The sequence below is a fragment of the Nilaparvata lugens genome, chromosome 4 (genome assembly GCF_014356525.2).
Source record: "Nilaparvata lugens isolate BPH chromosome 4, ASM1435652v1, whole genome shotgun sequence".
Taxonomy (NCBI): domain Eukaryota; kingdom Metazoa; phylum Arthropoda; class Insecta; order Hemiptera; family Delphacidae; genus Nilaparvata; species Nilaparvata lugens.
In genome coordinates, this window is record NC_052507.1 from 62,267,678 (window position 1) to 62,280,175 (window position 12,498).

General features: G+C 30.9%; 1 protein-coding gene across 4 annotated transcripts in view; it reads right to left on the reverse strand.

The window, feature by feature from the left end:
- The window catches only part of LOC120348733, a 36,364-nt gene that overhangs the window by 18,505 nt on the left and 5,361 nt on the right, over positions 1-12,498 (reverse strand). The window lies entirely within an intron of this gene.

A 12,498-nucleotide genomic window follows, 5' to 3' on the forward strand; every position in this document is an offset into this window, starting at 1 on the left:
TTTTGAAATTTGTAATATGTCTTTGGGAGAACAGTAAGATAATTTGATCCATGAATTTGGAGATTTATTTAAGAAAGAGTTAGGTCACTACAAGATGAGGAAAGTTAATTTGAATTTGAAAGAAAATGTTAAGCCTATATTTTGTAAACCTAGACAAGTAGCAATCTCATTTAAAGAAAAGGTTGAAAAAGAACTAGATAGATTAGAGAGTGAAGGTTGTATTTCCAAGGTGGATAACTCCGAATGGAGTACACCTCTAGTTCCTGTTCTTAAACCTAATTTTGACATACGATTATGTGCTGACTACAAAGTTACTGTTAATAAATATCTTGAGGATGTAAATCATGTTATGCCCAGAATTGACGAAATATTTCAAGCACTACAAGGTGGTGAAAAGTTTACTAAGTTGGATTTCTCAAATGCATACAATCAATTAGAACTAGGTGATGAAACAAAAATGATGCTTGCTTGGAGTACACATAAAGGATTATTTGTTCCAAATCGTTTACCATTTGGTGTCAAGCCAGCTTGTGCAATATTTCAGAAAGAATTAGAGAGAGTTTTACAAGGGTTGAGAGGTGTAAAGAATTTTCTTGATGATGTAATTATTACAGGTAAAGATGACAAAGAGCATTTTCATAATTTAAGATGTGTTTTTACTAAGCTGCAAGATGCAGGGTTTTGTTTGAATTTTGATAAATGCAAGTTTTTTGAAAAAGAAATCTCGTATTTAGGTTAGCTCTATTGTGGATGCTCCTAGGCCTTCTGACGTAGTGGAGGTACGCTCTTTCATTGGTATGTGTAACCACTATGGTAAATTTGTTCCACAATTGTCAAAAATCTTGAGTCCTTTGTATAGTTTATTGAAAAAGAATGTTAATTTTGTATGGACCAAGGATTGTGAACAATCTTTTATTGAAGTCAAAAACGTAATGTCGTCAGATTTAGTTCTAGTTCATTACAATCCAGAATTACCTGTAACATTGATTTGTGATGCTAGCAGTAAAGGTATTGCTGGGGTTTTAGCCCATGTATTTGACAATGGTGAAGAGAAACCAATATGCTTTGTATCTAGAGTGTTGACTCCTGCCGAAAAGAATTATTCTGTCATACACAAAGAAGCATTAGCAATTTACTGGTCTGTACAGAAATTTTCTCAATATTTATTGGGTAGAAAATTCATTCTAGTAACTGATCATAGACCTTTGTTAGCATTGTTCGGTGAGAATAGAGGTATTCCGCTGATGGGTTCAAACCGTCTACAGAGATGGGCTCTGTATTTGTCTGAATATGATTATGAAATTCAATATTGTTTTTCTCGTTTACCTATTAATGATGTTGATTTGAATGATCAAACTGAAAAATTTGTCAATGATTATGTAAATTTGGTAAGTGATTGTATTCCTATTGATAGCGACCAGATTCGTATTGCTACTAGAAACAACAAAATTCTAAGTTAAGTTATGCATTGTATACAGTTAGGTTGGTCAGAAAATTGTAATTCACCTGAATTGGAACCTTATTCTGTAAGAAAATCTGAATTGAACATTGAAAATGGAGCTATTATGTGGGGTTACAGAATTGTAATGCCTGAAAAATTTAGATTGCAATTGCTAAATGAACTTCATTCCACCCATATGGGTATGTCGAAAATGAAAAGTTTGGCTAGAGGTTATTTCTGGTGGCCAAATTTGGATGATTCTATTGAAAAATTTTGTAAAAGTTGTGATGTTTGTATGTCTAGTAGACAAAAACCACAAAAATGCGAGGTAGTAGATTGGCCTGAAACAAAAGAAGTATTTGAAAGAATTCTTGTTGATTTTTTGGGTCCAATTAATAATAAGCAATATTTGATTGTAACTGATAGTTTTTCTAAGTGGCCAGAAGTTTATAAAATGAATAGAATTGATTCTGAAGCTACTATTGAAAAATTGAGAGAAATATTTGCTAGATGTGGTATTCCAAAAACGTTGGTTAGTGATAATGGAAGACAATTTGTTTCACAAGAATTTGTAAAATTTTGTACTGCTAATAAGATTAAACATAATTATAACATCTGCTCCGGTTCATCCCGCAACCAATGGTGCGGCAGAAAATGCTGTAAAAACGTTTAAGTATTCTTTGTCTAAGTTATTAAGTGATGTAAAAAACAAAGGTTGTTCCATTGATACTTTGATAAGTAGATTTTTGTTCACTTATAGAAATACTCCACATTGGATTACTAATGAGTCTCCTTCTTACAGAATGTTTGGTAGGAATGTGAGAAATCGATTTCATTGTTTGAAAGAATCTACACTTGATTGTAAGCCTAGCTATTCTAAACCTAGTGGTAGGGAGGTATACTTTGATGTCGGTGAAATAGCTTATGCTCAAGATTACAGAAATCCAAATAAACGAGTATGGCAAAAATGTAAGATTGAAGAAGTGGTAGGTTGCCGAAACTACATTGTAAAAATTGTGAATGAAGGTTTAATATGGCGTAGACATGCTGATCAATTGATTAAAGCCTGTAATTTCAATCAAGATAATGTTACAGATGAAATTGAAGACAAAAATGTAGTTAACTATAAGGTTGACAAGAGTATTGTGCCGAAGTCATTAGTTTGTATCTTTGCAGCTGGAGCACTAGTGGTCCACTGCTGTCCTGATACTGTGCATTCTCATTGCATATTTTATTTATCTTTGTTCTAGTTTTTGGATATGTTCTAAAGCCTTTGTCATTTATTATTGTATTTGTCAATTTGTTGTTCGGCTTCCGGATATTTTTTTCATCTTTTTAAAGATCAATTTTATTGGTGATTTCTTGATCAAGGTAGCACCTGCTTGCTATCCATTTCCTGTCTTCTCTGTTTCATTGTTTGTCTGTCAACCAGCAACTTCGTGTGTGTCTCCATTTATTTCTACTTTATTCGTGAGAATAGTTTCACCTCGCCCTGTTTTACTTGTTTTATTTGTTGGAGACATTTTATCGGTTCTTTGGAGCCATCAACCTTGTAATTCGGACAATTGGTTCATTTGTTATTTCAATTTCAATTTGTCAACTTGCTCGGGAACTCTTGTGTGTGTAAGTTACAACTTGAACTCTCATCTCTCGTGAAAATAGTTTCACCTCGCCCTGTCTTACTTGTTTTATTTGTTGGAGACATTTTTTCGGTTCTTTGGAGCCATCAACCTTGTAATTCAGACAATTGGTTCATTTGTCATTTCAATTTTAATTTGTCAACGTGTTTGGAAACTCTGTGTGTGTGTGCACCTAACTTAATATATGTAAGTTACAACTTGAACTCTCATCTTTCGTGAAAATAGTTTTCACCTTGCCCTGTTTGTTTATTTCAATTGTTGGATATTCTCGACTGGTTCTGTGGAGCTATTTTTAGTTTTTCAAGACTTGAACACTTGTTTCAATTTTACATATTTCCATTATGGCATTCTCAAAATGGCTGCTTGTGTGCGTCACCACGTCTGTCTACAAGTTTAAATTTGTTTTACATATTGCAGACTCTTGTCTTACATTGAGTGCTAACCTTGTTTAGTATTTCTTTATTTGCATTGTGGGACTGAAAGTTTACCCATCATTCATTCTATTGATATTTATTGTGATATATTGCCAATATCACTGATTTATGTGACTCTCAATTGTGAATTGTATTTTACAATTATTGCAACTGAATATTTCCAAGACTCAGGAAATATATCCTTCGAAACATTGATTGAAAACTCTTCCTCTACAACTGGCTGCTGTTTCATCGGCATTTCAAACAAGTTGGAATCTTGTTTCTCTCCTGATGTGTCCATTTGAGCTATTGAAAGCTCACGCTGTCTTTGAAGGCCCTAGACCAAACCGGGACCTTGACTTTGGCCTATTCGAGCTATTGGAAGCTCACGCTGTCCTTGAAGGCCCTAGACCAAACCGGGACCTTGGCTCTTGCATTTATGTTCCGCAGCTAAGTATTTTTGTATCATCTACTTTGTATTTTTATACTGCCCTAATCTATTTTTTTTTATCTTTCAGGTTAGGAATTCATGGTTGTTCATATTCAACCTCACTTTATCTTTGAGTTATTTGATCAGTCAAACTGCTCTTGAGACTTGTTTGTCAGTGCTTTGTATTCAATTCATGAATGTTCTGTGAACATTGCAATTATCAATCCTTTTGATTCTTTTTTATTATTCTTTGATTATTGCTAAAGCTTAGTTTCTGCATTTTGCAATTAGGCTATTTCAGTATAGGCTACTGTTATTCATATAACCTTATGGTTAATGTCAACCTACCTGTTTTCTTTGTTAGTATCGAACCAGTTCAAATGTTGAAGCTTTGCAATTCAACATATTTACATCTCAAATTTCCTAGGTGTTGTTTGTTATTAGAAATGACAATTGTAGGTTTAAACTAAAGACTACTTATTATAGACTCTGGTATTCTATAAACATTTGTTCAGTAGCCATTACATTATTCCATTTTGATAGCCAGATAGATTATTTTCTATGTGCATTGCTGTTATATTCATAACTTTTTACTGTCACTCATTAATAATTAAAATTCAAATTATTTCAAATTATTACTATTTCAAATTGTTATCAGTTCTTGCATTCAGATTACTGTTTTTTATTTACTCTGTTTGTACTAGAAGCATTAATACCATTTTCAAATTTACTTCATGTATTCAATCTTATCTCTTGTTCATGTGTTTTGACATTCTTTAATGCTGATTAAAGTTTTGTATTTTACTAACCTACTTTTTCATTTGGCATTTCACCTTAGCCTACATGTTGATGATTAGTTTTAATACTGAGTTGCCTAAAACTGTTTTGCATTCATTCCAGTGCACAGGTTTTTGAATGCACAACGGTTCTTGCACTCATGTGGAATTTCAGTCACGTGTCAAATCAATCAAGACACATTGTTTTTCTTATTTCAGAATTTGATTTATTCTCTCCCATTTATACAGTCCACTCTTTTCTAAGACTAAATTCCACATGTTGTTTGGTCCTCCGGGCCAGATGATTTGATCCTTGTTCAGTTGATTAAAATCTTGATTTTAAATGTATGCCGAATGATAAGGTATTTTCTGGATTTTTCTCATTGTATGTTGTATAACATTGTCTTAGCTGTAGAATAATGTATTTCCTTTCCTAGTTTAAGGAACTTGATTTCTCTCGGCGCGCTGCGACGCGTTATCATGACATATTCACAGAACCTATTGTAAGAAATGATGATATAATTGAAAATCAAAAGCAAGTATGTGAAGGTCAAGGAATAAATTCGACTAGACCTAAGAGAGTAATCAAACCACTAGAACGTTTGAATTTATAATTTGTTTCTATTGATAAATTTTATTGATTTGTATTTTGTATTGAATTTACTTTTATTGTACATCAACTGTACTACTTTGTAACTTGGTGTGGGGGTGTTGTATCAATTGTATCGAACCCCAACCAATATTTAATATCAATAATGTCATATTCGATAGTTAATGTATCGATGATGTACATTGAAGATCTCGGGTCAAGGCGACTCCAGTTTGTAATTCATTATTAATAAGATATTATTTTATTTACTAGAAGCATTCCATTATTAATAAGATATTATTATTATTTTATTAATTAGAATCAATTGCCTTCAGAGTCAATGCATGTTTTTTGAATCACATCGTCTATAGGTAGGCCTACCTACTTGTATGAGTACCGTATTCAACTTCAAAGGCCTATTGAAGCTCTATCGAAAAAAAATTCAAATTAATAAATAAGTGCTTTACTTTTGGCATTTTTGGAATCTACGGGTTATATTACACCAAGAGAAATAAATATTGTAAACGTTTCTTAGGCGATTTTATTTTAGCAGTCCCCTTTTTGATCATTGGATGGGTACGGTCCCGGCTGATATACTTAAATAAGAATCGTGAGGCCCATTGACTGCCTAAATCAATATGCCTTCTCAGGCAAGGTTCAATAATTGGGGACTCCTCACCAGTAAAAGCTATACGAATATTAAAAATTATTATTATTATAGATTACTGTAACACATAATGTAAAAAGTGTATTCAAACAGGCGAACTAATTCTAATAATTATTGTTGAGATAACTATATCTTGCTAGAATAAACAGGTTCTCTTATGGTACTTTAAATAACACATAGCCTATTTTAAAATGGATAAATATCTATCTATTGATTATAGAAGGTAACTAGTACCCTTGTGATATTCCAAAATGAAACATGATTAGTTTCGACATTTTCAATAAGGACTCTCTTGACAATGACATAATTAGAAACTGGTCATGCTTATTTTGAATATATTAGGGTAGGCCACAGAGAAGGATTAGTTATTTTTAATAATTAAACATTAAAGTTGCCCTATTAAAATGAATACTTTATTAGATATTCATTAGAATTCAAACTCCTTATTTACTATAATGTTCTAAAAGCTTATCAATTTTAATCAAAACCTTGGAAATATAGTCTAGAAGGTAGAATTAAAAGTAATTATATTTGATGTGGCTTAGAACATAATATTTTCAACTTTTGCTTGAGTTATTTTTCATATTCAAAGAATTATTACCCGTTCAATGCAGTAAATAAGTACTATTATTTAATTCTTAATGCAATACATAATTGTGATAGCTTACCCTATTTTATATAAAATTCAAGTCTATTATTTAACATGTTACCTATAGCATTTGCCAGTCAGCAATGTTAAATAATTTTATTATTTCCAAAAGAAGCAGAAGCCATACAGAATCAATAAAGTTGTTAATAAGAGTTCGATGCTATTGGGTTGAATATAGTTTTAAAAATCCCTCAAGTATAAACCATCAAAACTTATTTTATTAGCTTCATGTCACTTGCTGTTTTCTTAAACTACCTGAATTGAAGCAGTTAGCAGGAGCGATCGCCCAACCTCCCCAAAGAAGATATTATTATGAATAATATGAAATAAACACATCACGATTTACTGAAAAAATTAATATATTTCTTAGATTAGTCCATCTCTTTCTTCTGTAGGCTACTACATCATACATGAATTATATCCATGGAATATTATTCATAGTTGATTTTCTTTGTCATCCTCTACTTCTGGCTGGTACACCACTAGGCCTAAAATCAAAAAGTTATAATTTATTATTCATTATAAAAAAACTTTGCAAAGTGAATTCTGAAATTGATTGTTTGTAATCTGTATAAGTTTTCAATTATATTTCTTGGCAAGGAACCCCCAATAATGAAAATTAATATTATATGAGAAATTCCAACAATCAGTTGAATTATTATTAGCATCAATCTCCATGTAGGAATTGGTATTAATCAGTGTGTCCCAAGGTCAAAAGAACTTGTTGGTGAACAACATATTTTTGGATACCATGAGCAAATCATTCATTTCTGTGGTCAGTAGGCCTACTTCTCGACCGTTTGGTTTATTTGACTCTTCAAAAATGTACTGCATAAAGTAATTATTGGTTCTATATTTAGAGAAACAAGTTTAATGAAACAAATGGAAATATAATCAATTAATTGTTTTATCTGAAATGATGATTATCTACAACATTATAAGTAGAACTAAGTGATTTGAAAATGAATATCAAACTGTAAATACATAAATCTCTCTCAAAACAATGCAGGTATTTCATCCATGAATTCAATTATAAATTTTAAAATTATAATACATTGTCATTTAAGCTATTATTCAGTGTTTTTTTAATAGCACTTGCTGGTTGAATTTTTGAAGTCATCTATTCATAGTTCTAATGTATGGTCATTTATAAAGTTCAACATTCACTCAAGATCAAGATGGACAGTTGAGAAGAGTGTTTGAAAAACAATGTATTCACTTATCATTCAGGGAATAGAGCTGTTCATAATATTTGGGATTTCCTCCATAATGAAATAATTTATGTAACAAAATCTAATAATGTGATAACATTGAATCAATAATCTGATGTTAAAATGTATCACATTATTAGATTTTGTTACATAAATTATTTCTTTATGGAAGGAATCCCAAATATTATGAACAGCTCTATTCCCTGAATGATAAGTGAATACATTGTTTTTAAATACTCTTCTCAACTGTCCATCTTGATCTCATGTGGTTTCACGTATTTTCGAAATATTAAAATTTCCTGTAAGCTATTAATGATTTTGTAATTCAGTCAGTTTTTCAATTATTTTAGTCAGATACCATATTTATGTCTTACTATTTGAATATCTAACATCAAATCAATAATAAAACATCGTGGATAAACTTTTCGGAAAATTTCCGATTATAATGTAAGTTTTTCAGTGTTTTTAATCCATCTATGTTGTGTGTCTCCTGTTTTAATTTTTACTATTTACATTGATATACCTGGCATCACGCAATATATTGATCAATAGAGCATGAATAAGTTTTTCAAATACATTACTGTTTAAGTTTTAAATGAGTTTGGTAGCAATGGTCAACCTGAAAAATAGTACCTATTTTATCTTTTTTCAATGGCAGTCTTTCAATATTCAATTACACTGACTCTGATCAAGTTATTTCTATAACAATCTATGTACTAATTTTGTTTCCAAGTGAATTTGAATTAATTAAAATAAGATTAATTCATAGATAGGTACCAAAGACAAAGTAAATGTTCTAATAGTCAGGTTAGTTTTGTTATTGTATTGATAAACTATGGGTTTACAATATTTTGAGGTGCAACAAGGATAATGGAAGTTTAGGACTTAGGATGTAATGGAATACTTCAAAGTCAAATGATCATGTTATTTTCAATAAATCTGTTTGTGAAAACTACTAGCTGCATTATAAAAAATGTATTTTGTGATTAGGCCAACTCAATGGAAGTGTAAAAGATTGTTAGCATGAAATGCTATCTTATCTTATCATGTATGCAAAATGTTATCTTGGTTGAATAATGTTTTGAATCTGATCATTTAATGTTGATCTAATCAATCAAGTTTGAATGAGTTTAAATCTAAATAGTTGATTAGATTTCTCTCTTTCTTGTGATAATTCTCTACCATACACAAACTGGCTAGTCTAGGCTTTACATTATTATTAAACACTAGAAATTATACTTTAAATAAATAAATAAACTTTCGTCAACTTCTAACTTCTTGAAAAATGAAAAAGATAGCAATTTAGACCTAGAGACTAGGTTATTAAAGGCCTACTACAGTAGGCTACCTGAATAAAAATTGTAAACATGCTGGTAGGCTACTTATAAAAATTATATCAAATTTTGTTCTAGATCTAGCCTACTTTATTATAAGAAATTTAAGTCTACTTACTTGAATCTTCTATCACATCAGCAATTTCATCAATCATATTCTATTTTTCAAATAGGTAATTCGTTGTGCAGGTCTGGAAAGTACAAAACTTTGAACTGTCGCATCAAATTTATAACGAATTTTACGCCTTTCTGTAGTAAATCCATTTTCAATTTCTCTTGTAAAAACTATAAGAATAAAGAAACCAATAGAAATATTTTATACCTCAATTTTCTACTGCAAATTAATTTCACAGTATAATAGTAGCAATCCGAAATCTGACAACTAACAGCAAAATAATATCAAAACAAACCATCCAACAATTAAAGATTGAGGTTAAAAAGAACATGGCGCCTGATCCAGAGAAAGATTATTCTGCCGGTGTCACGTGATCAGAGCAGAAAAATATTTCTAAGCTGTCTGTTCCCGTCGACAGAATCCTGAAATTAGTTCTTTTTTGACAAAACGGTTCACGAGCAGTGATCGGTCGAAGCAAAATAGCATTGTGTTGATAGGCCTTAAAATGAACGGCAGTTCGTCTCTGATTTAAACAGTTCTTTTTTTCTGCTCAACTTTCTGCCGATGGGTGAACACTCCCATAAGAACCAATGTTAATTTAAAGTGAATTTTGTCATCTGCCCCTTACGAAAACACGGCTTAAGAGAGTCAGCCGCGCCGTTCTGCGTCGACTGTTTCCCCTTCCACGGCGTCAAATCGAATTGCAAATACATAACAATATACATCAATGGACTTGCAATGAGAATGGCTACATTAATTATTTGGCTCATTTTCTCATTTTCCTTTAAAACTACTTGTTTCGAAGTTAATCAAAGAAAACAAAAAAATCAAATCACAAACCCCCTAAATTTCTACATATATATATTATTTTATCAAGAAAACTGTTGATTTTATTGAAAAGATGAATATAACTAATATTGTAGTCCCTAATGTAACGAATCGAATGGCATACAATAGAACTGTTTCCGATCAATGGCTACAGAGATAATTGATTTCTCGTGTTTACCTGCATTTTTCATGTTTAAGGGGGCTGGGGCGGAAAGCTCCAATGGGATTTCTTGGGACTTTTGGGAGAATGACCCTCTGGGAGGGTTCTATCGATGGTGGGGAATTCAGCTTTTATTTAATTTTCGGATCGAAACTGCTTTTTTGGACCCTCATTGACTGGGCTATTATGACCATGGAGGAAAACCTAGGATGAGCCTGTACTATTTCTCTCCAAAAATGTTGATAAAATGTTATTTATCGCATTACATACAAATATTTGACATGAGAAAATGCACAACAGGCTCATGCCTAAAACTATCCCATTTCTAATAAATTTATCCTCAGTCAAATTCGCCTACATCCATTGAACATTATTAATTTATATAATTATATATTTTTCTAATACTACAGAAATTTACGATTAACAGTATTAAGTGCTCTCAACATCCTTTAAAGAAGCTTTTTTATTTTATTCACTCTACAGAACCTTATAACCTACATATTTTTTTGTTTTATTATTCATTGTAAATCTTCAACTGTTATTGTTAATTTATGGAGAAATTCCACAATATTTCTATGCATAGTGTATAAGAGATGTTTTGATGTTTACATGAGTATAATTAATATTGTGGATTTAAGTGAAATTTTTAATATTTTTGGCGATTGTGAACGAAGATTTCAAAATAGTGTTTGAATTAAGTTATAATTTTTACATAACCTCTAGACTGTGTATTGAGGTTTAGATCAGTTTTGGGGCGAATGCCTGTTGTTTTTACCTGAATTGTATTTGTATATAAATAAATAAATAAATGAATAAATAAATAAATAAATAAATAGATAAGTAAATAAATAATGCAGTTTAAAGAACTCATTCCCCACACCCAGACTTGTTGTCTTTGTGGGGAATATTCATTATGCATAATAATATTGTCTCTGCTGCTGTATTTTTTTCTTATGTGAATAAAGATCATTTGAATTTGAGTCCGATTAAAAATGTAGTTTATGTCACATTCATTTTCCAAGAAACAATTCACACTCTTCAAAGCTCATTACTGTAGTATTGTTCTTTATAAATTCAGTTTTAAAAGCTTAGAAAAACGCAACAGAAATAAAATATACTATATCATAAAAAGCTTATAATAACAAGGTTTGATTGTATTAAGAATACATCACTAATAAGGGCTACTTTTGTACAAATTAATAAAAACAATATAAAAACTTGTAGTAGGCTACCCTTTATTAATTATTGAAAACTTTAAAATATTTCAACGACTTGTTTCGACCATAGCTTGGGTCATTTTCAAGTTGAAATGTCGTTGAAATATTTTGAAGTTTCTAATAATAAAGGGTACTACAAGTTTTTATTAATTTGATTGTATTCTATCTAGAAATTTTAGCAAGAAAATTAGCTAGTTTTTCAAATTATTTATTTCAGTGTTTGAAACACACAAGCTTATCTCTATTTCTTGATATATTCTGATATTATATTAGGTACTGATATATTTCACCTTAATTGAAGAGATTTGAGATATTGTCAATATCGATGTGTGAGCACACATGAAATCATGCTCCTGAAAAATAATAATTTTTATTGAAATAAAGTGGATTTTTGACAACATTTCAAGTCTCTTCAATTATGGAAGAGTTCCACAACACCAATACTTAAAAGTCCTAACATAGGACTTAGGGTGTAAGTCCTTACTCCGCCTGATAAAGAATTTTTCATTTCATTTCAATACTCACTCTAAACCATATTCTACCTTCTCTTCTACCATGGAGAAACAATAGCATAAGTAGATATCCCATGGTATAGGGCGTTTATGTCGCAACTTTTACTGTTATCTCAAGCCGATAGTTCATGTAACTATTTCCCGTGAAGCTGTGTGACACTGGAAGTTTCTCATATTGGTAGAGCGTTAGTGGGAAGGATATTTTTAATATTCTTTCTGAAGAATGGACATTGATATGTCCAAAGCTCCGCCAATTTATGTAGATGCATAACAATATAATTATCTATAGTAATCACAAATTGCTTTTCCATATCATATACGGTTCAATAATTATTTTCTTAGTCTATATTATGTAAATTCATCTATAATTTTGCTGTATTGTAAGCTATTGTATATAAGTGTATAAGCCAGTATATATTGTAATCTACATAAATAAAGTACTCAATCAATCAATCAATATTGTGCGGTTCATACACTCTCACCCAAACAAAACAGAAAAATTCGACAATAATCAAC